Genomic DNA, 27,652 nt, shown 5'->3' on the forward strand with positions numbered 1-27,652 from the left:
TATCCATTTCATAAGGACTTACCTTGACAACGAAGTTCTTTGGTTGAACCGCAAAGTGAAAGACAGAACGTACTCGAATGAATCCGCTCACAATATTAATCCGTGGAAAGGAGAGCAAAATGGTCTATCTGAACACAGATGTCTCAAGCAGAGAAAATCCGATCAGAGAGTGAGCCGTGCCGTGCGTCGCTGACGATAGTCATTCAACTCGCGAAGCACCATGGGAGTATGCCACGCCCACACCTCTACCGATCTTGTAGATGTGTTTCTCTGCTCTTCATACCAGACAACATCTCCTGACTTCTTGCTCGCCAAAGTAAAAAAGATAAGGTTGACGGATGTCCAAAACGGGTAGACTGAATAATACAGTTGGTTTGTTTTGTTTGCGTGAAATGGATACAACCGCAATGAATGCTGGGAAAAGCCCGCGGAATTCAAATCAAACAATGGACAGAGAGGCAGAGAAATCCGTGTACGGTTCGTTCATTGAATATTCCAATTTAACAAACCATACAGGGATTCGGAAATACCTTTTATTTCATGATTTGGATTTGGCTTGTGAATAATAGCTAGCCTAGCGATCATCTATGATTCAAATAAACGGATAGACAGAGGCAAGAACTCCGTGTCTGGCCTCTTTGTCCATCGACTGGGACCGTCAAATATCCCAGGATGCATTTCGCATTCCTGTTTTAAAATATCAGTGTAAAAGCTATAAAATAGGCTATATAGGGACATTTTAAAAGTATAACAAAGATGGAGGCCTATTATTTACATACTATTTTAAAATGAAAGAGGGGTTTGCTTTATATAATGTGTTTATATTGTATAAATCGCTGGAGTGCGTCGTTGCTGACGAGTCCATGGGAGTATGCCACACCCACACCTGTACAGATGTGTTTCGCTGCTCTTCATACCTGACAACATCTCCTGACTTCTTGCTCGCCAAAGTAAAAAGGATAAGATTGACGGATATCCAAAACGGGAAGACTGAATAATACAGTTGGTTTGTTTTGTTTGCGAAAATGTGATACAACCGCAATGAATGCCGGGAAAATCCCGCGAATTCAAATCAAACAATGGACAGAGAGGCAGAGAGACTCCGTGTATGGTTCGTTCATTGAATATTCCAATTTAACAACCATACACGGATTCGGAAATACCTTTTATTTCATGATTTGGATTGCGTTTCTTCAATTCGCGTTCTTTTCTGTACTGGTGTGCCCTGCGTTGGGACCGTCAATATCCCAGGATGCATTTCGCATTCCTATTTGAAAATAAAAAAAGATAATAAATAAGATAAGATTGACGGATGTCCCAAAACGGAAGACTGAATAATACAGTTGGTATAATAATACAGGTTTTTTTAAAGGATAATATATAAGACTATATAGATATAGTCGTGTGTGTATAGCTTATACACATGACAGGACACGCATATCTTTTCAATTTTTATTCATTCAGAATACTACATACTATTTGAAAATGAAAGAGGCTGGGATTTTGTTTTATATCATTCGTTTATATGTTCAGTATGCCTAATGAGGCCATAGCACAGTTAACGGACGAGCAGAGGTGGTGACGTCATCGAGTCCGCTGCTGTTCCAATCACAGGTATGAAAGATAAAGTGAAACGGAAGGTTTAATTAATAAATACTGTATTATCTGGGGCAGTATGTATACCAGCGTTAATATTTACTTGTAAGGTTTTTTTAAAGATAATATATAAATATATATATATAGATAAAGTCGTGTGTGTATAGCTTATACACATGACAGGACACGCATATCTTTTCCATTTTTATTCATTCAGAATACTTACATACTATTTGAAAATGAAAGAGGCTGGGATTTTGTTTTATATCATTTGTTTATATTGTTCAGTATGCCTAAATGAGGCCATAGCACAGTTAACGGACGAGCAGAGGTGGTGACGTCATCGAGTCCGCTGCTGTTCCAATCACAGGTATGAAAGATAAAGTGAAACGGTAGGTTAATTAATAAATACTGTATTATCTGGGGCAGTATGTATACCAGCGTTAATATTTACTTGTAAGGTTTTTTAAAGATAATATATAAATATATATATATAGATAAAGTCGTGTGTGTATAGCTTATACACATGACAGGACACGCATATCTTTTCCATTTTTATTCATTCAGAATACTTACATACTATTTGAAATGAAAGAGGCTGGGATTTTGTTTTATATCATTTGTTTATATTGTTCAGTATGCCTAAATGAGGCCATAGCACAGTTAACGGACGAGCAGAGGTGGTGACGTCATCGAGTCCGCTGCTGTTCCAATCACAGGTATGAAAGATAAAGTGAAACGGTAGGTTTAATTAATAATACTGTATTATCTGGGGCAGTATGTATACCAGCGTTAATATTTACTTGTAAGGTTTTTTTAAAGATAATATATAAATATATATAGATAAAGTCGTGTGTGTATAGCTTATACACATGACAGGACACGCATATCTTTTCAATTTTTATTCATTCAGAATACTTACATACTATTTGAAAATGAAAGAGGCTGGGATTTTGTTTTATATTATTCGTTTATATTGTTCAGTATGCCTAAATGAGGCCATAGCACAGTTAACGGACGAGCAGAGGTGGTGACGTCATCGAGTCCGCTGCTGTTCCAATCACAGGTATGAAAGATAAAGTGAAACGGAAGGTTTAATTAATAAATACTGTATTATCTGGGGCAGTATGTATACCAGCGTTAATATTTACTTGTAAGGTTTTTTTAAAGATAATATATAAATATATATATATAGATAAAGTCGTGTGTGTATAGCTTATACACATGACAGGACACGCATATCTTTTCCATTTTTATTCATTCAGAATACTTACATACTATTTGAAAATGAAAGAGGCTGGGATTTTGTTTTATATCATTCGTTTATATTGTTCAGTATGCCTAAATGAGGCCATAGCACAGTTAACGGACGAGCAGAGGTGGTGACGTCATCGAGTCCGCTGCTGTTCCAATCACAGGTACGTAGGCCTACTCGCGTGCTCGCAAGTCGGTGCTTGAAGTACAGACTTCCCAAGGTATGACAATACATCAATATGAATTTGACATCAGATACTGATTCCTCCCAATATGGATTTGATTTGTCATGTATAACACCTATTAGCCAAATGTGAAAATTAATCGAAACGATCTTTCCTCCCATCAGATACTAATACCCCGCAATTGTGTTCAACCAGAGACGACGATGACATCATGGACGAGAACGGATTCCTCCCAATATGAATTTGATTTGTTAACACCTATTAGCCAAAGGATTTGATTTGTCATGCATAGCCTACCTATTAGCCAAATGTGGAAAGATAATCAAACGATCTTTCCTCCCATCAGATACTGATACCCCGCAATTGTGTTCAACCAGAGACGACGATGACATCATGGACGAGAACGGATTCCTCCCAATATGGATTTTATTTGTCATGTATAACACCTATTAAATCAAAACGATCTTTCCTCCCATCAGATACTGATACCCCGCAATTGTGTTCAACCAGAGACGACGATGACATCATGGACGAGAACGGATTCCTCCCAATATGGATTTGATTTGTCATGTATAACACCTATTAGCCAAATGTGAAAAATAATTGAAACGATCTTTCCTCCCTTCAGATACTGATACCCCGCAATTGTGTTCAACCAGAGACGACGATGACAACGGGAGCGGAGGTATACTGGACGAGAACGGGAACGGAGGTTTACCTTCTTCTTTTAGTATACCTTCTTCTTCTAAATGTCTGGTTATAAAAATCCATGCAGGCTTTATGTCCATGTAACCAGCATGAATTTGCTCATTGAAAAATGAGCAAATTCTAATTTACATTTTGCAGATGATGTGTTAAGAGTGATGTGTCAAGAGTGATGCGTTAAGGGTGATGTGTTAAGAGTGATGTTTAAGAGTGATGTGTTAAGTCTGAATAAAAAGTCTGAATAAAAATTGAAAAACATCTCATATTGTTTATTTATTACACTTCATTTACACAAATTAAGGAATTATACTTATATCTGGATATAAAGGTTTTGACTGTGGGAGGTTCGGTGTGGGAGTTATGTCCCCAAACGCTTTTCAGAACATTCCTTTGGCCAAATAGGAGATATACAATGTTGTCGTTTTTTGGCGCCGCCCTGTTGGCGAAATTTTCCAAAGACAATTTTTCCTTTGCCAAATAACTCCCGCCCACATTAATAATTCTTGGCCATATTTTTTATATAGACTCGGGTTTGCCCCTTGATGGTTTCCTTATAGTTCGAAGAACATTCCTTGGTCCAATTAGAAGATATAAAATTTCCTTGTTTATTGCGCCCCCTAATGGCGAAAAATTCCGGAATTTTTATCGAACGAGATTAAGGTTAGCAACAACATGTGTGTAAAATTTGGACTCGTTCCGATGCCTAATTTTGGATTTCTTTGGATTTTTGATTTTCCATGTCTAATTTAGCTCATAAACCAATATTCAAAACGCTCCCGTTTCGTCGTCGAAGGTCGGATCAAAAAACTGTCCGATAATTTCTTTGCGCGTGCGTCTAAAGATGTCGTGTGCAAAGTTTGCTGTTGATTGGTCAAGAAATGTGCGAGGAGTAGCGAAAAAACAGTTTTGCGGTTTTCGCGATATAGCGAAAAATATTCATAGACGCAAATGGGCGTGGCCTATACCAAAAGATGCAGCAGACTCCAGTGAATCTGTGTGTACAAGGTTTTGAATGTGGGAGGTTCGGTGTGGGAGTTATAGCCCCAAACGCGTATTCCTTGGTATAGCGCCACCTAGTGGCCGGCAGGTCTGGATTTTGTCGTCTGCTTAGTCCGAACAGATCTGGATCTAGTCATGCAATTCGCGTGTCGGCACCATTTACGGTTTGGGCTGTGGTATCACTTTTAGGGGGGCAAGTATAGGAATAATAATCCTTACAAAAACAATAGGGATCCAACCTGTTGGCTTGGACCCCTAATAATAAAAAAAATCCTTACAAAAACAATAGGGATCCAACCTGTTGGCTTGGACCCCTAATAATAATCCTTACAAAAACAATAGGGATCCAACCTGTTGGCTTGGACCCCTAACTAGAACTGCAAGCAGTTATGCAGGGGTCCAAGAAGTGTGCATTTCGCCGGCACAACGCGACAAGAAATGTGCATTTCGCCGGCACATCGCGAAGCATGTGTTGAAAACGCTACCCTGAACCTGTGGATACAAAGGATTTGACTGTGGTAGGAGTAGCGAGAAGTCAGTGTAGCGTTTTTGCGGCGAAATTTTGTAGAAGATATACAATTTCCTCGTTTATTGCGCCCCCTAATGGCGGAATTTTCCGAAATTTTTATCGAACGTCATTAAGGTTAGCACCAACATGTGTGTAGAATTTGGACTCGATCCGATGTCTAATTTTGGATTTTTTTGTATTTTTGATTTTCCACGTCTAATTTAGCTAATATACCAATATTCAAAATGCTATCGTTTCGTCGTCGAAGGTCGGATCAAAAAACTGTATATGATTCCTTTGCGTGTGCGTCTGAAGATGTCGTGTGCAAAGTTTTGTGTCGATTGGTCAAGAAATGTGGGAGGAGTAGCGAAAAAACAGTTTGCGGTTTTCGCGATTTAGCGAAAAATATTCATAGACGCAAATGGGCGTGGCCTAGACCAAAAGATGCAGCAGACTCCAGTGCATCTGTGTGTACAAGTTTTTGGACTGTGGGAGGTTCGGTGTGGGAGTTATAGCCCCAAACGCGTATTCCTTGGTATAGCGCCACCTAGTGGCCGGCATGTCTGGATTTTGTCGTCTGCGTAGTCCGAAGAGATCTGGATCTAGTCATGTAATTGGCGTGTGTGCACCATTTACGGTTTGGGCTGTGGTACCACTTTTAGGGGGGTAAGTATAAAAATAATAATAATAGGAAGAAAAATCCTTACAAAAACAATAGGGATCCAACCTGTTGGCTTGGACCCCTAATAATAATCCTTACAAAAACAATAGGGATCCAACCTGTTGGCTTGGACCCCTAACTAGAACTGCAAGCAGTTATGCAGGGGTCCAAGAAGTGTGCATTTCGCCGGCACAACGCGACAAGAAATGTGCATTTCGCCGGCACAACGCGAAGCATGTGTTGAAAACGCTACCCTGAACCTGTGGATACAAAAGGATTTGACTGTGGTAGGAGTAGCGAGAAGTCAGTGTAGCGTTTTCGCGGCGAAATTTTGTAGAAGATATACAATTTCCTCGTTTATTGCGCCCCCTAATGGCGGAATTTTCCGAAATTTTTATCGAACGTCATTAAGGTTAGCACCAACATGTGTGTAGAATTTGGACTCGATCCGATGTCTAATTTTGGATTTTTTTGTATTTTTGATTTTCCACGTCTAATTTAGCTAATATACCAATATTCAAAATGCTATCGTTTCGTCGTCGAAGGTCGGATCAAAAAACTGTATATGATTCCTTTGCGTGTGCGTCTGAAGATGTCGTGTGCAAAGTTTTGTGTCGATTGGTCAAGAAATGTGGGAGGAGTAGCGAAAAAACAGTTTTGCGGTTTTCGCGATTTTGCGAAAGAAAATTATAGACGCAAATGGACGTGGCCTATGCCAAAAGATGCAGCAGACTCCAGTGCATCTGTGTGTACAAGTTTTTGGACTCTGGGAGGTTCGGTGTGGGAGTTATAGCCCCAAACGCATTTTCCCTTGGTATAGCGCCACCTAGTGGCCGGCATGTCTGGATTTGGTTATCTGAGTAGCGGTGCCGGTACTGGTTCTAGTCATGCAATTGGCGCGTGTGCACCATTTACGGTTTGGGCTGTAGTCCAACAAGTACGGGGGGAAGAATAATAATAGGAAAAATCCTTACAAAAAACAATAGGGATCCAACCTGTTGGCTTGGACCCCTAACTAGAACTGCAAGCAGTTATGCAGGGGTCCAAGAAGTGTGCATTTCGCCGGCACAACGCGACAAGAAATGTGCATTTCGCCGGCACAACGCGAAGCATGTGTTCAAAACGCTACCCTGTACCTGTGGATACAAAGGATTTGACTGTGGTACGAGTAGCGAGAAGTCAGTGTAGCGTTTTCGCGGCGAAATTTTGTAGAAGATATACAATTTCCTTGTTTATTGCGCCCCCTAATGGCGAAATTTTCCGATATTTTTATCGAACGTCATTAAGGTTAGCACCAACAAGTCTGTAAAATGTGGGCTCGATCCGATGTATAATTCTGGATTTCTTCGGATTTTTGACTTTTCACGTCTAATTTAGCTAATAAACAAATATTCAAAACGCTACCGTTTCGTCGTCGAAGGTCGGATCAAAAAAGTGTCTAGGATTTCTTTGCGTGTGCGTCTGAAGATGTCGTGTGCAAAGTTTGGTGTTGATCGGGCGAGAAATGTGGGAGGAGTAGCGAAAAAAACAGTTTTGCGGTTTTCGCGATTTAGCGAAAAATATTCATAGACGCAAATGGGCGTGGCCTAGGCCAAAAGATGCAGCAGACTCCAGTGCATCTGTGTGTACAAGTTTTTGGACTCTGGGAGGTTCGGTGTGGAAGTTATAGCCCCAAACGCGTATTCCTTGGTATAGCGCCACCTAGGGACCGGCGTGTCTGGATTTTGTTATCTGAGTAGCGGTGCCGATTCTGGATCTAGTCATGCAATTGGCGCGTGTGCACCATTTACGGTTTGGGCTGTGGTACCACTTCTAAGGCGTACGAAATAATAATAATCCTTACAAAAACAATAGGGATCCAACCTGTTGGCTTGGACCCCTAACTAGAACTGCAAGCAGTTATGCAGGGGTCCAAGAAGTGTGCATTTCGCCGGCACAACGCGACAAGAAATGTGCATTTCGCCGGCACATCGCGAAGCATGTGTTGAAAACGCTACCCTGAACCTGTGGATACAAAGGATTTGACTGTGGTAGGAGTAGCGAGAAGTCAGTGTAGCGTTATCGCGGCGAAATTTTGTAGAAGATATACAATTTCCTCGTTTATTGCGCCCCCTAATGGCGGAATTGTCCGAAATTTTTATCGAACGTCATTAAGGTTAGCACCAACATGTGTGTAGAATTTGGACTCGATCCGATGTCTAATTTTGGATTTTCTTTGGATTTTTGATTTTCCACGTCTAATTTAGCTAATATACCAATATTCAAAATGCTATCGTTTCGTCGTCGAAGGTCGGATCAAAAAACTGTATATGATTCCTTTGCGTGTGCGTCTGAAGATGTCGTGTGCAAAGTTTTGTGTCGATTGGTCAAGAAATGTGGGAGGAGTAGCGAAAAAACAGTTTTGCGGTTTTCGCGATTTTGCGAAAAAAAATTATAGACGCAAATGGGCGTGGCCTATGCCAAAAGATGCAGCAGACTCCAGTGAATCTGTGTGTACGAGGTTTTGAATGTGGGAGGTTCGGTGTGGGAGTTATAGCCCCAAACGCCTCTTTCCTTGGTATAGCGCCACCTAGTGGCCGGCGTGTCTGGATTTTGTTGTCTGCTTAGAACTCAGGGCCCTGGATCTAGTCATGCAATTGGCGTGTCGGCACCATTTACGGTTTGGGCTGTGGACCCACTTCTAGGGGGGAATAATAATAACTAGAACTGCAAGCAGTTATGCAGGGGTCCAAGAAGTGTGCATTTCGCCGGCACAACGCGACAAGAAATGTGCGTTTCGCCGGCACAACGCGAAGCATGTGTTTAAAACGCTACCCTGAACCTGTGGATACAAAGGATTTGACTGTGGTAGGAGTAGCGAGAAGTCAGTGTAGCGTTTTCGCGGCGAAATTCTGTAGAAGATATACAATTTCCTCGTTTATTGCGCCCCCTAATGGCGGAATTTTCCGAATTTTTTATCGAACGTCCTTAAGGTTAGCACCAACATGTGTGTAGAATTTGGACTCGATCCGATGTCTAAATTTGGATTGTTTTGTATTTTTGATTTTCCACGACTAATTTAGCTAATATACCAATATTCAAAATGCTATCGTTTCGTCGTCGAAGTTCGGATCAAAAAACTGTATATGATTCCTTTGCGTGTGCGTCTGAAGATGTCGTGTGCAAAGTTTTGTGTCGATTGGTCAAGAAATGTGGGAGGAGTAGCGAAAAAACAGTTTTGCGGTTTTCGCGATTTTGCGAAAAAAAAATTATAGACGCAAATGGGCGTGGCCTAGGCCAAAAGATGCAGCAGACTCCAGTGCATCTGTGTGTACAAGTTTTTGGACTCTGGGAGGTTCGGTGTGGGAGTTATAGTCCCAAACGTGTTTCTCCTTGGTATAGCGCCACCTAGTGGCCGGCATGTCTGGATTTGGTTATCTGAGTAGCGGTGCCGGTACTGGTTCTAGTCATGCAATTGGCGCGTGTGCACCATTTACGGTTTGGGCTGTAGTCCAACAAGTACGGGGGGAAGAATAATAATAGGAAAAATCCTTACAAAAACAATAGGGATCCAACCTGTTGGCTTGGACCCCTAACTAGAACTGCAAGCAGTTATGCAGGGGTCCAAGAAGTGTGCATTTCGCCGGCACAACGCGAAGCATGTGTTGGAATTTGAGAAACGGCGTATGCCAAAAGATGCAACTGACTCCAGTGAATCTGTGCATATAACGTTTTTGACTGTGGGAGCTTCGGTGTGGGAGTTATAGCCCAAAACGTGTTTTCAGAACATTCCATTGGCCAGTTAGGAGATATATTATTTCGTCGTTTATTTGCGCCCCCTTGTGGCGATATTTTCCAAAGACAATCTTCCTTTGCCAAAAACTCCCGCCCACATTAATAATTCTTGGCCATATTTTTTATATAGACTCGGGTTTGCCCCTTGATGGTTCCCTTACAGTTTGAAGAACATTCCTTGGGCCAATTAGAAGATATACAATTTCCTCGTTTATTGCGCCCCCTAATGGCGAAATCTTCCGATTTTTTTATTGAACGCCATTAAGGGTAGCTCCGACATGTGTCTAAAATTTGGACTCGATCCGATGTCTATTTTTGATTTTTTGGGATTTTTGATTTTCCACGTCTAATTTAGCTAATAAACCAATATTCCAAACGCTACCGTTTCGTCGTCGAAGGTCGGATCAAAAAACTGTTGATGATTCCTTTGCGTGTGGGTCTGAAGATGTCGTGTGCAAAGTTTGGTGTTGATTGGTCAAGAAATGTGGGAGGAGTAGCGAAAAAACAGTTTAGCAGTTTTCGCGATTTAGCGAAAAATATTCATAGACGCAAATGGGCGTGGCCTAGGCCAAAAGATGCAGCAGACTCCAGTGAATATGTGGGTACAAGTTTTTGGACTCTGTGAGGTTCGGTGTGGGAGTTATAGCCCCAAACGCGTATTCCTTGGTATAGCGCCACCTAGTGGCCGGCGTGTCTGGATTTTGTCGTCTGCCTAGAACTCAGGGACCTGGATCTAGTCATGCAATTGGCGTGTCGGCACCATTTACGGTTTGGGCTGTGGGCACACTTTTAGTGCTGGAATAATAATAATAATAATAATAGGAATAATCCTTACAAAAACAATAGGGATCCAACCTGTTGGCTTGGACCCCTAACTAGAACTGCAAGCAGTTATGCAGGGGTCCAAGAAGTGTGCATTTCGCCGGCACAACGCGAAGCATGTGTTCAAAAATTGAGAAACAGCGTGTGCCAAAAGATGCAGCTGACTCCAGTGAATCTGTGGATAGAAAGGTTTTGACTGTGGGAGCTTCGGTGTGGGAGTTATAGCCCAAAACGCGTTTTCAGAACATTCCATTGGCAAGTTAGGAGATATATTATTTCGTCGTTTATTTGCGACCCCTTGTGGCGAAATTTTCCAAAGACAATTTTCCTTTGCCAAATAACTCCCGCCCACATTAATAATTCTTGGCCATATTTTTTATATAGACTCGGGTTTGCCCCTTGATGGTTTTCTTTGAGTTTGAAGAACATTCCTTTGGCCAATAAGAAGATATACAATTTCCTCGTTTATTGCGCCCCCTAATGGCGAAATATTCCGAAAATTTTATTGAACGACATTAAGGTTAGCACCAACATGTCTGTAAAATTTGGACTCGTTCCGATGTCTACCTTTGGATTTTTCTGGATTTTTGATTTTCCACGTCTAATTTAGCTAATATACCAATATTCAAAACGCTACCGTTTCGTCGTCGACGGTCGGATCAAAAAACTGTCCGATAATTTCTTTGCGTGTGCGTCTGAAGATGTCGTGTGCAAAGTTTGGTGTTGATTGGTCAAAAAATGTGGGAGGAGTAGGGAAAAAACTGTTTTGCGGTTTTCGCGATCTTGCGAAAAATATTCATAGACGCAAATGGGCGTGGCCTATGCCAAAAGATGCAGCAGACTCCAGTGAATATGTGTGTACAAGTTTTTTGACTGTGGGAGGTTCGGTGTGGGAGTTATAGCCCCAAACGCGTATTCCTTGGTATAGCGCCACCTAGTGGCCGGCGTGTCTGGATTTTGTCGTCTGCTTAGAACTCAGGGCCCTGGATCTAGTCATGCAATTGGCGTGTCGGCACCATTTACGGTTTGGGCTGTGGACCCACTTCTAGGGGGGAATAATAACTAGAACTGCAAGCAGTTATGCAGGGGTCCAAGAAGTGTGCATTTCGCCGGCACAACGCGACAAGAAATGTGCATTTCGCCGGCACATCGTGAAGCATGTGTTGAAAACGCTACCCTGAACCTGTGGATACAAAGGATTTGACTGTGGTAGGAGTAGCGAGAAGTCAGTGTAGCGTTTTTGCGGCGAAATTTTGTAGAAGATATACAATTTCCTCGTTATTGCGCCCCCTAATGGCGGAATTTTCCGAAATTTTTATACAACGTCATTAAGGTTAGCACCAACATGTGTGTAGAATTTGGACTCGATCCGATGTCTAATTTTGGATTTTTTTGTATTTTTGATTTTCCACGTCTAATTTAGCTAATATACCAATATTCAAAATGCTATCGTTTCGTCGTCGAAGGTCGGATCAAAAAACTGTATATGATTCCTTTGCGTGTGCGTCTGAAGATGTCGTGTGCAAAGTTTTGTGTCGATTGGTCAAGAAATGTGGGAGGAGTAGCGAAAAAACAGTTTTGCGGTTTTCGCGATTTTGCGAAAAAAAATTATAGACGCAAATGGGCGTGGCCTATGCCAAAAGATGCAGCAGACTCCAGTGAATCTGTGTGTACGAGGTTTGAATGTGGGAGGTTCGGTGTGGGAGTTATAGCCCCAAACGCATTTTCCCTTGGTATAGCGCCACCTAGTGGCCGGCGTGTCTGGATTTTGTTATCTGAGTAGCGGTGCCGGACCTGGATCTAGTCATGCAATTGGCGTGTCGGCACCATTTACGGTTTGGGCTGTGGACCCACTTTTAGCGCGGGAAGTATAATAATAATCCTTACAAAAACAATAGGGATCCAACCTGTTGGCTTGGACCCCTAATAAAAAAAATCCTTACAAAAACAATAGGGATCCAACCTGTTGGCTTGGACCCCTAACTAGAACTGCAAGCAGTTATGCAGGGGTCCAAGAAGTGTGCATTTCGCCGGCACAACGCGACAAGAAATGTGCATTTCGCCGGCACAACGCGAAGCATGTGTTGAAAACGCTACCCTGAACCTGTGGATACAAAGGATTTGACTGTGGTAGGAGTAGCGAGAAGTCAGTGTAGCGTTTTCGCGGCGAAATTTTGTAGAAGATATACAATTTCCTCGTTTATTGCGCCCCCTAATGGCGGAATTTTCCGAAATTTTTATCGAACGTCATTAAGGTTAGCACCAACATGTGTGTAGAATTTGGACTCGATCCGATGTCTAATTTTGGATTTTTAATTTTCCACGTCTAATTTAGCTAATAAACCAATATTCAAAACTCCACCGTTTCGTCGTCGAAGGTCGGATCAAAAAACTGTCTAAGATTTCTATGCGTGTGCGTCTGAAGATGTCGTGTGCAAAGTTTGGTGTCGATTGGTCAAGAAATGTGGGAGGAGTAGGGAAAAAACAGTTTTGCGGTTTTCGCGATTTAGCGAAAAATATTCATAGACGCAAATGGGCGTGGCCTAGGCCAAAAGATGCAGCAGACTCCAGTGCATCTGTGTGTACAAGTTTTTGGACTCTGGGAGGTTCGGTGTGGGAGTTATAGCCCCAAACGCGTATTCCTTGGTATAGCGCCACCTAGGGACCGGCGTGTCTGGATTTTGTTATCTTAGTAGCGGTGCCGATTCTGGATCTAGTCATCTAATTGGCGCGTGTGCACCATTTACGGTTTGGGCTGTGGTACCACTTCTAAGGCGTACGAAATAATAATAATCCTTACAAAAACAATAGGGATCCAACCTGTTGGCTTGGACCCCTAACTAGAACTGCAAGCAGTTATGCAGGGGTCCAAGAAGTGTGCATTTCGCCGGCACAACGCGACAAGAAATGTGCGTTTCGCCGGCACAAAGCGAAGCTTGTGTTCAAAACGCTACCCTGAACCTGTGGATACAAAGGATTTGACTGTGGTAGGAGTAGCGAGAAGTCAGTGAAGCGTTTTCGCGGCGAAATTTTGTAGAAGATATACAATTTCCTCGTTTATTGCGCCCCCTAATGGCGAAATTTTCCGATTTTTTTATGGAACGACATTAAGGTTAGCACCAACATGTGTGTCAAATTTGGACTCGATCCGATGTCTAATTTTGGATTTCTTTGGATTTTTGATATTCCACGTCTAATTTAGCTAATAAACCAATATTCAAAACGCTACCGTTTCGTCGTCGAAGGTCTGATCAAAAAAGTGTTCCATGCATTCTTTGCGTGTGCGTCGGAAGATGTCGTATGCAAAGTTTGGTGTCGATTGGTCAAGAAATGTGGGAGGAGTAGGGAAAAAACAGTTTTGCGGTTTTCGCGATTTAGCGAAAAATATTCATAGACGCAAATGGGCGTGGCCTAGGCCAAAAGATGCAGCAGACTCCAGTGCATCTGTGTGTATGAAGTTTTGAATGTGGGAGGTTCGGTGTGGGAGTTATAGCCCCAAACGCGTATTCCTTGGTATAGCGCCACCTAGTGGCCGGCAGGTCTGGATTTTGTCGTCTGCTTAGTCCGAACAGATCTGGATCTAGTCATGCAATTCGCGTGTCGGCACCATTTACGGTTTGGGCTGTGGTATCACTTTTAGGGGGGCAAGTATAGGAATAATAATCCTTACAAAAACAATAGGGATCCAACCTGTTGGCTTGGACCCCTAACTAGAACTGCAAGCAGTTATGCAGGGGTCCAAGAAGTGTGCATTTCGCCGGCACAACGCGACAAGAAATGTGCATTTCGCCGGCACAACGCGAACCAAGTATTCAAAACGCTACCGTGAACAACCTGTGGATATAAAGGTTTTGACTGTGAGAGGTTCAGTGTGGGAGTTTCGGCCCCAAACGCATTTTCCGCTACCGTTTAGTCGTCGACGGTTGGATCAAAATAGTTTTTACTGATTTGCAACGCAAAACATATATTCAAAACGCTACCGTTTCGTCAACGATGGTCGGATCAAAATAGTTTTGCTGATTTCTTGTAGTGTGCGTCTGAAGATGTCGTGTGCAAAGTTTGGTGTCAATTGGGCAAGAAATGTGGGAGGAGTAGCGAAAAGGCAGTTTAGCTGTTTTTGCGATTTTGCATAAAGAAAATACTGACGCAAATGGGCCTGGCCTATGCCAAAGATGCAGCTGACTCCAGTGAATCTGTGCGTGTAACGTTTTTGACTGTGGGAGCTTTGGTGTGGGAGTTATAGCCTAAAACGCGTTTTCAGAACATTCCATTGGCCAAATAGGATATATTATTTCGTCGTTTTTTGGCGCCGCCCTGTTGGCGAAATTTTCCAAAGACAATTTTCCTTTGCCAAATAACTCCCGCCTATATTATTAATTCTTGGCCATATTTTTTATATAGACTCGGGTTTGCCCCTTGATGGTTCCCTTATAGTTTGAAGAACATTCCTTTGGCCAATTAGAAGATATACAATTTCCTCGTTTATTGCGCCCCCTAATGGCGAAATATTCCGAATTCTTTATTGAACGCCATTAAGGGTAGCACCGACATGTGTCTAAAATTTGGACTTGATCCGACGTCTACTTTTGGTATTCTTTGAATTTTTGCGTTTTGACGTAAAACGTAGCCAATAAACAAATATTCAAAACGCTACCGTTTCGTCGTCGAAGGTCAGATCAAAAAACTGTTGATGATTCCTTTGCGTGTGCGTCTGAAGATGTCGTGTGCAAAGTTTGGTGTCGATTGGTCAAGAAATGTGGGAGGAGTAGGGAAAAAACAGTTTTGCGGTTTTCGCGATTTAGCGAAAAATATTCATAGACGCAAATGGGCGTGGCCTAGGCCAAAAGATGCAGCAGACTCCAGTGCATCTGTGTGTACAAGTTTTTGGACTCTGGGAGGTTCGGTGTCGGAGTTATAGCCCCAAACGCGTATTCCCTGGTATAGCGCCACCTAGTGGCCGGCGTGTCTGGATTTTGTCGTCTGCGTAGTCCGAAGAGATCTGGATCTAGTCATGTAATTGGCGTGTGTGCACCATTTACGGTTTGGGCTGTGGTACCACTTTTAGGGGGGTAAGTATAAAAATAACTAGAACTGCAAGCAGTTATGCAGGGGTCCAAGAAGTGTGCATTTCGCCGGCACAACGCGAAGCATGTGTTCGAAATTGAGGAACGGCGTATGCCAAAAGATGCAGCTGACTCCAGTGAATCTGTAGATATAACGTTTTTGATTGTGGGAGCTTCGGTGTGGGAGTTATAGCCTAAAACGCGTTTTCAGAACATTCCATTGGCCAGTTAGGAGATATATTATTTCGTCGTTTATTTGCGCCCCCTTGTGGCGAAATTTTCCAAAGACAATTTTCCTTTGCCAAATAACTCCCGCCCACATTAATAATTCTTGGCCATATTTTTTATATAGACTCGGGTTTGCCCCTTGATGGTTCCCTTATAGTTTGAAGAACATTCTTTTGGCCAATTAGAAGATATACAATTTCCTTGTTTATTGCGCCCCCTAATGGCGAAATATTCCGAATTCTTTATTGAACTCCATTAAGGGGAGCACCGACATGTGTGTAGAATTAGGACTCGATCCGATGTCTACTTTTGTATTTTTTTGTATTTTTGATTTTCCACGTCTAATTTAGCTAATAAACAAATATTCAAAATGCTACCGTTTCGTTGTCGAAGGTCGGATCAAAAAACTGTATATGATTTCTTTGCGTGTGCGTCTGAAGATTCCGTGTGCAAAGTTTGGTGTTGATTGGTCAAGAAAAGTGCGAGGAGTAGCGAAAAAACAGTTTTGCGGTTTTCGCGATTTAGCGAAAAATATTCATAGACGCAAATGGGCGTGGCCTATACCAAAAGATGCAGCAGACTCCAGTGAATCTGTGTGTACAAGGTTTTGAATGTGGGAGGTTCGGTGTGGGAGTTAAAGCCCCAAACGCGTCTTTCCTTGGTATAGCGCCACCTAGTGGCCGGCGTGTCTGGATTTGGTCGTCTGCTTAGAACTCAGGGCCCTGGATCTAGTCATGCAATTGGCGTGTCGGCACCATTTACGGTTTGGGCTGTGGACCCACTTCTAGGGGGGAATAATAACTAGAACTGCAAGCAGTTATGCAGGGGTCCAAGAAGTGTGCATTTCGCCGGCACAACGCGACAAGAAATGTGCATTTCGCCGGAAAAAACGCGAAGCATGTGTTCAAAACGCTACCCTGAACCTGTGGAGTAGCGAGAAGTCAGTGTAGCGTTTTCGCGGCGAAATTTTTGTAGAAGATATACAATTTCCTCGTTTATTGCGCCCCCTAATGGCGAAATTTTCCGAAATTTTTATCGAAGGTCATTAAGGTTAGCACCAACATGTGTCTAAAATTTGGACTCGATCCGATGTCTAATTTTGGAATTTTTTGTTTTTTTAATTTTCCACGTCTAATTTAGCTAATAAAAGAATATTCAAAACTCTACCGTTTCGTCGTCGAAGGTCGGATCAAAAAACTGTATATGATTTCTTTGCGTGTGCGTCTGAAGATGCCGTGTGCAAAGTTTGGTGTTGATTGGTCAAGAAATGTGCGAGAAGTAGCGAAAAAACAGTTTTGCGGTTTTCGCGATTTAGCGAAAAATATTCATAGACGCAAATGGGCGTGGCCTAGGCCAAAAGATGCAGCAGACTCCAGTGCATCTGTGTGTACAAGTTTTTGGACTGTGGGAGGTTCGGTGTGGGAGTTATAGCCCCAAACGCGTATTCCTTGGTATAGCGCCACCTAGTGGCCGGCATGTCTGGATTTTGTCGTCTGCGTAGTCCGAAGAGATCTGGATCTAGTCATGTAATTGGCGTGTGTGCACCATTTACGGTTTGGGCTGTGGTACCACTTTTAGGGGGGTAAGTATAATTATGCAGGGGTCCAAGAAGTGTGCATTTCGCCGGCACAACGCGACAAGAAATGTGCATTTCGCCGGAAAAACGCGAAGCATGTGTTCAAAACGCTACCCTGAACCTGTGGAGTAGCGAGAAGTCAGTGTAGCGTCTTCGCGGCGAAATTTTTGTAGAAGATATACAATTTCCTCGTTTATTGCGCCCCCTAATGGCGAAATTTTCCGAATTTTTATCGAAGGTCATTAAGGTTAGCACCAACATGTGTCTAAAATTTGGACTCGATCCGATGTCTAATTTTGGAATTTTTTGGTTTTTTAATTTTCCACGTCTAATTTAGCTAATAAAAGAATATTCAAAACTCTACCGTTTCGTCGTCGAAGGTCGGATCAAAAAACTGTATATGATTTCTTTGCGTGTGCGTCTGAAGATGCCGTGTGCAAAGTTTGGTGTTGATTGGTCAAGAAATGTGCGAGGAGTAGCGAAAAAACAGTTTTGCGGTTTTCGCGATTTAGCGAAAAATATTCATAGACGCAAATGGGCGTGGCCTAGACCAAAAGATGCAGCAGACTCCAGTGCATCTGTGTGTACAAGTTTTTGGACTGTGGGAGGTTCGGTGTGGGAGTTATAGCCCCAAACGCGTATTCCTTGGTATAGCGCCACCTAGTGGCCGGCATGTCTGGATTTTGTCGTCTGCGTAGTCCGAAGAGATCTGGATCTAGTCATGTAATTGGCGTGTGTGCACCATTTACGGTTTGGGCTGTGGTACCACTTTTAGGGGGGTAAGTATAATAATAATAATAACTAGAACTGCAAGCAGTTATGCAGGGGTCCAAGAAATGTGCATTTCGCCGGCACAACGCGACAAGAAATGTGCGTTTCGCCGGCACAACGCGAAGCATGTGTTTAAAACGCTACCCTAAACCTGTGGATACAAAGGATTTGACTGTGGTAGGAGTTGCGAGAAGTCAGTGTAGCGTTTTCGCAGCGAAATTCTGTAGAAGATATACAATTTCCTCGTTTATTGCGCCCCCTAATGGCGAAATTTTCCGATATTTTTATCGAACGTCCTTAAGGTTAGCACCGACATGTCTGTAAAATTTGGGCTCGATCCGATGTATAATTCTGGATTTCTTTGGATTTTTGACTTTTCACGTCTAATTTAGCTAATAAACAAATATTCAAAACGTTACCGTTTCGTCGTCGAAGGTCGGATCAAAAAAGTGTCTAGGATTTCTTTGCGTGTGCGTCTGAAGATGCCGTATGCAAAGTTTTGTGTCAATTGGTCAAGAAATGTGGGAGGAGTAGCGAAAAAACAGTTTTGCGGTTTTCACGATTTTGCGAAAAATATTCATAGACGCAAATGGGCGTGGCCTAGGCCAAAAGATGCAGCAGACTCCAGTGCATCTGTGTGTACAAGTTTTTGGACTCTGGGAGGTTCGGTGTGGGAGTTATAGCCCCAAACGCGTAATCCTTGGTATAGCGCCACCTAGGGACCGGCGTGTCTGGATTTTGTTATCTTAGTAGCGGTGCCGATTCTGGATCTAGTCATCTAATTGGCGCGTGTGCACCATTTACGGTTTGGGCTGTGGTACCACTTCTAAGGCGTACGAAATAATAATAATAATAATCCTTACAAAAACAATAGGGATCCAACCTGTTGGCTTGGACCCCTAATAAGAAAAATCCTTACAAAAACAATAGGGATCCAACCTGTTGGCTTGGACCCCTAATAATAATAAAAAAAATCCTTACAAAAACAATAGGGATCCAACCTGTTGGCTTGGACCCCTAACTAGAACTGCAAGCAGTTATGCAGGGGTCCAAGAAGTGTGCATTTCGCCGGCACAACGCGAAGCATGTGTTCGAAATTGAGGAACGGCGTATGCCAAAAGATGCAGCTGACTCCAGTGAATCTGTGGATGTAACGTTTTTGACTGTGGGAGCTTCGGTGTGGGAGTTATAGCCGTTTTCAGAACATTCCATTGGCCAGTTAGGAGATATATTATTTCGTCGTTTATTTGCGCCCCCTCGTGGCGAAATTTTCCAAAGACAATTTTCCTTTGCCAAATAACTCCCGCCCACATAAATAACTCTTGGCCATATTTTTTATATAGACTCGGGTTTGCCCCTTGATGGTTCCCTTATAGTTTGAAGAACATTCTTTTGGCCAATTAGAAGATATACAATTTCCTCGTTTATTGCGCCCCCTAATGGCGAAATATTCCGAAAATTTTATTGAACGACATTAAGGTTAGCACCAACATGTCTGTAAAATTTGGACTCGTTCCGATGTCTACTTTTGGATTTTTCTGGATTTTTGATTTTCCACGTCTAATTTAGCTAATATACCAATATTCAAAACGCTACCGTTTCGTCGTCGACGGTCGGATCAAAAAACTGTCCGATAATTTCTTTGCGTGTGCGTCTGAAGATGTCGTGTGCAAAGTTTTGTGTCAATTGGTCAAGAAATGTGGGAGGAGTAGGGAAAATACAGTTTTGCGGTTTTCGCAATTTTGCGAAAAAAAATTATAGACGCAAATGGGCGTGGCCTATGCCAAAAGATGCAGCAGACTCCAGTGCATCTGTGTGTACAAGGTTTTGAATGTGGGAGGTTCGGTGTGGGAGTTATAGCCCCAAACGCGTATTCCTTGGTATAGCGCCACCTAGTGGCCGGCAGGTCTGGATTTTGTCGTCTGCTTAGTCCGAACAGATCTGGATCTAGTCATGCAATTCGCGTGTCGGCACCATTTACGGTTTGGGCTGTGGTATCACTTTTAGGGGGGCAAGTATAGGAATAATAATCCTTACAAAAACAATAGGGATCCAACCTGTTGGCTTGGACCCCTAATAATAATAATCCTTACAAAAACAATAGGGTTCCAACCTGTTGGCTTGGACCCCTAACTAGAACTGCAAGCAGTTATGCAGGGGTCCAAGAAGTGTGCATTTCGCCGGCACAACGCGACAAGAAATGTGCGTTTCGCCGGCACAACGCGTAGCAAGTATTCAAAACGCTACCGTGAACAACATGTGGATATAAAGGTTTTGACTGTGGGAGCTTCGGTGTGGGAGTTATAGCCTAAAACGCGTTTTCAGAACATTCCATTGGCCAAATAGGAGATAGACAATGTCGTCGTTTTTTGGAGCCGCCCTGTTGGCGAAATTTTCCAAAGACAATTTTCCTTTGCCAAATAACTCCCGCCCACATTAATAATTATAAGCCATATTTTCTGTATAGACTCGGGTTTGCCCCTTGATGGTTTCACTTGAGTTTGAAGAACATTCCTTTGGCCAATTAGAAGATATACAATTTCCTCGTTTATTGCGCCCCCTAAAGGCGAAATTGTCCGAATTTTTTATCGTACGTCATTAAGGTTAGCACCAACATATGTGTAGAATTTGGACTCGATCCGATGTCTAATTTTGGATTTTTTTGGATTTTAAATGTTCCACGTCTAATTTAGCTAATAAACAAATATTGAAAACTCTACCGTTTCGTTGTCGAAGGTCGGATCAAATAACTGTTGATGATTTCTTTGCGTGTGGGTCTGAAGATGTCGTGTGCAAAGTTTGGTGTCGATTGGTCAAAAAATGTGGGAGGAGTAGGGAAAAAACAGTTTTGCGGTTTTCGCGATTTAGCGAAAAATATTCATAGACGCAAATGGGCGTGGCCTAGGCCAAAAGATGCAGCAGACTCCAGTGCATCTGTGGGTACAAGTTTTTGGACTCTGTGAGGTTCGGTGTGGGAGTTATAGCCCCAAACGCGTATTCCTTGGTATAGCGCCACCTAGTGACCGGCGTGTCCGGATTTTGTCGTCTGCGTACACATCACAGACATGGATCTAGTCATGCAATTGGCGTGTCCGCACCATTTACGGTTTGGGGTGTGGGCCCACTTTTAGGGAAGGAAGTATAACTAGAACTGCAAGCAGTTATGCAGGGGTCCAAGAAGTGTGCATTTCGCCGGCACAACGCGACAAGAAATGTGCTTTTCGCCGGCACAACGCGGAGCATGTGTTGAAAACGCTACCCTGAACCTGTGGATACAAAGGATTTGACTGTGGTAGGAGTAGCGAGAAGTCAGTGTAGCGTTTTTGTGGCGAAATTTTGTCGAAGATATACAATTTCCTCGTTTATTGCGCCCCCTAATGGCGAAATTTTCCGAAATTTTTATCGAAGGTCATTAAGGTTAGCACCAACATGTGTCTAAAATTTGGACTCGATCCGATGTCTAATTTTGGATTTTTTTGTTTTTTTAATTTTCCACGTCTAATTTAGCTAATAAAAGAATATTCAAAACTCTACCGTTTCGTCGTCGAAGGTCGGATCAAAAAACTGTATATGATTTCTTTGCGTGTGCGTCTGAAGATGCCGTGTGCAAAGTTTGGTGTTGATTGGTCAAGAAATGTGCGAGGAGTAGCGAAAAAACAGTTTTGCGGTTTTCGCGATTTAGCGAAAAATATTCATAGACGCAAATGGGCGTGGCCTAGACCAAAAGATGCAGCAGACTCCAGTGCATCTGTGTGTACAAGTTTTTGGACTGTGGGAGGTTCGGTGTGGGAGTTATAGCCCCAAACGCGTATTCCTTGGTATAGCGCCACCTAGTGGCCGGCATGTCTGGATTTTGTCGTCTGCGTAGTCCGAAGAGATCTGGATCTAGTCATGTAATTGGCGTGTGTGCACCATTTACGGTTTGGGCTGTGGTACCACTTTTAGGGGGGTAAGTATAAAAATAACTAGAACTGCAAGCAGTTATGCAGGGGTCCAAGAAGTGTGCATTTCGCCGGCACAACGCGACAAGAAATGTGCATTTCGCCGGCACAACGCGAAGCAGGTATTCAAAACGCTACCGTGAACAACCTGTGGATATAAAGGTTTTGACTGTGAGAGGTTCAGTGTGGGAGTTTCTGCCCCAAACGCATTTTCCGCTACCGTTTAGTCGTCGACGGTTGGATCAAAATAGTTTTTACTGATTTGCAACGCAAAACATATATTCAAAACGCTACCGTTTCGTCAACGATGGTCGGATCAAAATAGTTTTGCTGATTTCTTGTAGTGTGCGTCTGAAGATGTCGTGTGCAAAGTTTGGTGTCAATTGGGCAAGAAATGTGGGAGGAGTAGCGAAAAGGCAGTTTAGCTGTTTTTGCGATTTTGCATAAAGAAAATACTGACGCAAATGGGCCTGACCTATGCCAAAAGATGCAGCTGACTCCAGTGAATCTGGGCGTGTAACGTTTTTGACTGTGGGAGCTTTGGTGTGGGAGTTATAGCCTAAAACGCGTTTTCAGAACATTCCATTGGCCAAATAGGAGATATATTATTTCGTCGTTTTTTGGCGCCGCCCTGTTGGCGAAATTTTCCAAAGACAATTTTCCTTTGCCAAATAACTCCCGCCTACATTATTAATTCTTGGCCATATTTTTTATATAGACTCGGGTTTTCCCCTTGATGGTTCCCTTATAGTTTGAAGAACATTCCTTTGGCCAATTAGAAGATATACAATTTCCTCGTTTATTGCGCCCCCTAATGGCGAAATATTCCGAATTCTTTATTGAACGCCATTAAGGGTAGCACCGACATGTGTCTAAAATTTGGACTTGATCCGACGTCTACTTTTGGTATTCTTTGAATTTTTGCGTTTTGAGTTAAAATGTAGCCAATAAACAAATATTCAAAACGCTACCGTTTCGTCGTCGAAGGTCGGATCAAAAAACTGTTGATGATTCCTTTGCGTGTGCGTTTGAAGATGTCGTGTGCGAAGTTTGGTGTTGATTAGTCAAGAAATGTGGGAGGAGTAGGGAAAAAACTGTTTTGCGGTTTTCGCGATTTAGCGAAAAATATTCATGGACGCAAATGGGCGTGGCCTAGCCCAAAAGATGCAGCAGACTCCAGTGCATCTGTGGGTATAACGTTTTTGACTGTGGGAGGTTCGGTGTGGGAGTTATAGCCCCAAACGCGTATTCCTTGGTATAGCGCCACCTAGTGGCCGGCATGTCTGGATTTGGTCGTCTGCGTAGTCCGAAGAGATCTGGATCTAGTCATGCAATTGGCGTGTCGGCACCATTTACGGTTTGGGCTGTGGGCCCACTTTTAGGGGGGTAAGTATAATAAAAATAAAAAGAAAAATCCTTACAAAAACAATAGGGTTCCAACCTGTTGGCTTGGACCCCTAACTAGAACTGCAAGCAGTTATGCAGGGGTCCAAGAAGTGTGCATTTCGCCGGCACAACGCGAACCAAGTATTCAAAACGCTACCGTGAACAACCTGTGGATATAAAGGTTTTGACTGTGAGAGGTTCAGTGTGGGAGTTTCGGCCCCAAACGCATTTTCCGCTACCGTTTAGTCGTCGACGGTTGGATCAAAATAGTTTTTACTGATTTGCAACGCAAAACATATATTCAAAACGCTACCGTTTCGTCAACGATGGTCGGATCAAAATAGTTTTGCTGATTTCTTGTAGTGTGCGTCTGAAGATGTCGTGTGCAAAGTTTGGTGTCAATTGGGCAAGAAATGTGGGAGAAGTAGCAAAAAGGCAGTTTAGCTGTTTTTGCGATTTTGCATAAAGAAAATACTGACGCAAATGGGCCTGGCCTATGCCAAAAGATGCAGCTGACTCCAGTGAATCTGTGCGTATAAAGTTTTTGACTGTGGGAGCTTCGGTGTGGGAGTTATAGCCTAAAACGCGTTTTCAGAACATTCCATTGGCCAAATAGGAGATAGACAATGTCGTCGTTTTTTGGAGCCGCCCTGTTGGCGAAATTTTCCAAAGACAATTTTCCTTTGCCAAATAACTCCCGCCCACATTAATAATTATAAGCCATATTTTCTGTATAGACTCGGGTTTGCCCCTTGATGGTTTCACTTGAGTTTGAAGAACATTCCTTTGGCCAATTAGAAGATATACAATTTCCTCGTTTATTGCGCCCCCTAAAGGCGGAATCTTCCGAATTTTTTTACGGACGACGTTAAGGTTGGCACCAACATGTGTGTAAAATTTGGACTCGATCCGATGTCTAATTTTGGATTTTCTGGGATTTTTGTTATTCAACGTCTAATTTAGCAAATAAACCAATATTCAAAATGCTATCGTTTCGTCGTCGAAGGTCGGATCAAAAAACTGTATATGATTCCTTTGCGTGTGCGTCTGAAGATGTCGTGTGCAAAGTTTTGTGTCGATTGGTCAAGAAATGTGGGAGGAGTAGCGAAAAAACAGTTTTGCGGTTTTCGCGATTTTGCGAAAAAAAATTATAGACGCAAATGGGCGTGGCCTAGGCCAAAAGATGCAGCAGACTCCAGTGCATCTGTGTGTACAAGTTTTTGGACTGTGGGAGGTTCGGTGTGGGAGTTATAGCCCCAAACGCGTATTCCTTGGTATAGCGCCACCTAGTGGCCGGCGTGTCTGGATTTTGTCGTCTGCATAGTCTTCACTGACCTGGATCTAGTCATGCAATTGGCGTGTGTGCAACATTTACGGTATGGGCTGTATTCCCACTTTCTTGGTAGGAAGTATAATAATAATAATAATAAGAAAAATCCCTACAAAAACAATAGGGATCCAACCTGTTGGCTTGGACCCCTAATAATAATAAAAACTAGAACTGCAAGCAGTTATGCAGGGGTCCAAGAAGTGTGCATTTCGCCGGCACAACGCGACAAGAAATGTGCGTTTCGCCGGCACAACGCGAAGCATGTGTTCAAAACGCTACCCTGAACCTGTGGATACAAAGGATTTGACTGTGGTAGGAGTAGCGAGAAGTCAGTTCGCAGCGAAATTTTTTAGAAGATATACAATTTCCTCGTTTATGGCGCCCCCTAATGGCGAAATTTTCCGATTTTTTTATTGAACGGCATTAAGGTTAGCACCAACATGTCTGTAAAATTTGGACTCGTTCTGATGTCTACTTTTTGATTTTTCTGGATTTTTGATTTTCCACGTCTAATTTAGCTCATAAACCAATATTCAAAACGCTCCCGTTTCGTCAACGAAGGTCGGATCAAAAAATTGTCCGATAATTTCTTTGCGCGTGCGTCTAAAGATGTCGTGTGCAAAGTTTGGTGTTGATTGGTCAAGAAATGTGCGAGGAGTAGCGAAAAAACAGTTTTGCGGTTTTCGCGATTTAGCGAAAAATATTCATAGACGCAAATGGGCGTGGCCTAGGCCAAAAGATGCGGCAGACTCCAGTGCATCTGTGTGTACAAGTTTTTGGACTGTGGGAGGTTCGGTGTGGGAGTTATAGCCCCAAACGCGTCTTTCCTTGGTATAGCGCCACCTAGTGGCCGGCGTGTCTGGATTTGGTCGTCTGCTTAGAACTCAGGGCCCTGGATCTAGTCATGCAATTGGCGTGTCGGCACCATTTACGGTTTGGGCTGTGGACCCACTTCTAGGGGGGAATAATAATAATAATAATAATAATAATAATAAAAAAAATCCTTACAAAAACAATAGGGATCCAACCTGTTGGCTTGGACCCCTAACTAGAACTGCAAGCAGTTATGCAGGGGTCCAAGAAGTGTGCATTTCGCCGGCACAACGCGACAAGAAATGTGCATTTCGCCGGCACATCGCGAAGCATGTGTTGAAAACGCTACCCTGAACCTGTGGATACAAAGGATTTGACTGTGGTAGGAGTAGCGAGAAGTCAGTGTAGCGTTTTTGCGGCGAAATTTTGTAGAAGATATACAATTTCCTCGTTTATTGCGCCCCCTAATGGCGGAATTTTCCGAAATTTTTATCGAACGTCATTAAGGTTAGCACCAACATGTGTGTAGAATTTGGACTCGATCCGATGTCTAATTTTGTATTTTTTTGTATTTTTGATTTTCCACGTCTAATTTAGCTAATATACCAATATTCAAAATGCTATCGTTTCGTCGTCGAAGGTCGGATCAAAAAACTGTATATGATTCCTTTGCGTGTGCGTCTGAAGATGTCGTGTGCAAAGTTTTGTGTCGATTGGTCAAGAAATGTGGGAGGAGTAGCGAAAAAACAGTTTTGCGGTTTTCGCGATTTTGCGAAAAAAAATTATGGACGCAAATGGGCGTGGCCTATGCCAAAAGATGCAGCAGACTCCAGTGAATCTGTGTGTACGAGGTTTTGAATGTGGGAGGTTCGGTGTGGGAGTTATAGCCCCAAACGCGTCTTTCCTTGGTATAGCGCCACCTAGTGGCCGGCGTGTCTGGATTTTGTTATCTGAGTAGCGGTGCCGATTCTGGATCTAGCCATGCAATTGGCGCGTGTGCACCATTTACGGTTTGGGCTGTAGTCCAACAAGTACGGGGGGAAGAATAATAATAGGAAAAATCCTTACAAAAACAATAGGGATCCAACCTGTTGGCTTGGACCCCTAACAAGAAGTGTGCATTTCGCCGGCACAACGCGACAAGAAATGTGCATTTCGCCGGCACATCGCGAAGCATGTGTTGAAAACGCTACCCTGAACCTGTGGATACAAAGGATTTGACTGTGGTAGGAGTAGCGAGAAGTCAGTGCAGCGTTTTTGCGGCGAAATTTTGTAGAAGATATACAATTTCCTCGTTTATTGCGCCCCCTAATGGCGGAATTTTCCGAAATTTTTATCGAACGTCATTAAGGTTAGCACCAAAATGTGTGTAGAATTTGGACTCGATCCGATGTCTAATTTTGGATTTTTTTGTATTTTTGATTTTCCACGTCTAATTTAGCTAATATACCAATATTCAAAATGCTATCGTTTCGTCGTCGAAGGTCGGATCAAAAAACTGTATATGATTCCTTTGCGTGTGCGTCTGAAGATGTCGTGTGCAAAGTTTTGTGTCGATTGGTCAAGAAATGTGGGAGGAGTAGCGCAAAAACAGTTTTGCGGTTTTCGCGATTTTGCGAAAAAAAATTATAGACGCAAATGGGCGTGGCCTATGCCAAAAGATGCAGCAGACTCCAGTGAATCTGTGTGTACGAGGTTTTGAATGTGGGAGGTTCGGTGTGGGAGTTATAGCCCCAAACGCATTTTCCCTTGGTATAGCGCCACCTAGTGGCCGGCGTGTCTGGATTTTGTTATCTGAGTAGCGGTGCCGGACCTGGATCTAGTCATGCAATTGGCGTGTCGGCACCATTTACGGTTTGGGCTGTGGACCCACTTTTAGCGCGGGAAGTATAATAACTAGAACTGCAAGCAGTTATGCAGGGGTCCAAGAAGTGTGCATTTCGCCGGCACAACGCGACAAGAAATGTGCATTTCGCCGGTACATCGCGAAGCATGTGTTCAAAACGCTACCCTGAACCTGTGGATACAAAGGATTTGACT

At 42.9% G+C, this 27,652-nt stretch overlaps 1 protein-coding gene and 1 long non-coding RNA gene across 2 annotated transcripts in view; both read right to left on the minus strand.

The window, feature by feature from the left end:
* Positions 1 to 49, minus strand: part of LOC130369818 (uncharacterized) — a 6,546-nt gene extending 6,497 nt beyond the window's left edge. Inside the window, exon 1 of the long non-coding RNA XR_008892907.1 lies at positions 23 to 49. This is a non-coding gene — a long non-coding RNA (uncharacterized LOC130369818). The remainder of the gene's footprint in view (positions 1 to 22) is intronic.
* LOC130369817 (kinesin light chain 2-like) overlaps positions 1 to 27,652 on the minus strand; it is a 117,289-nt gene that overhangs the window by 47,095 nt on the left and 42,542 nt on the right. The gene's annotated exons all lie outside the window — the stretch shown is intronic.

This window comes from Gadus chalcogrammus, chromosome 17 (genome assembly GCF_026213295.1).
Source record: "Gadus chalcogrammus isolate NIFS_2021 chromosome 17, NIFS_Gcha_1.0, whole genome shotgun sequence".
Classification (NCBI taxonomy): Eukaryota; Metazoa; Chordata; class Actinopteri; order Gadiformes; family Gadidae; genus Gadus; species Gadus chalcogrammus.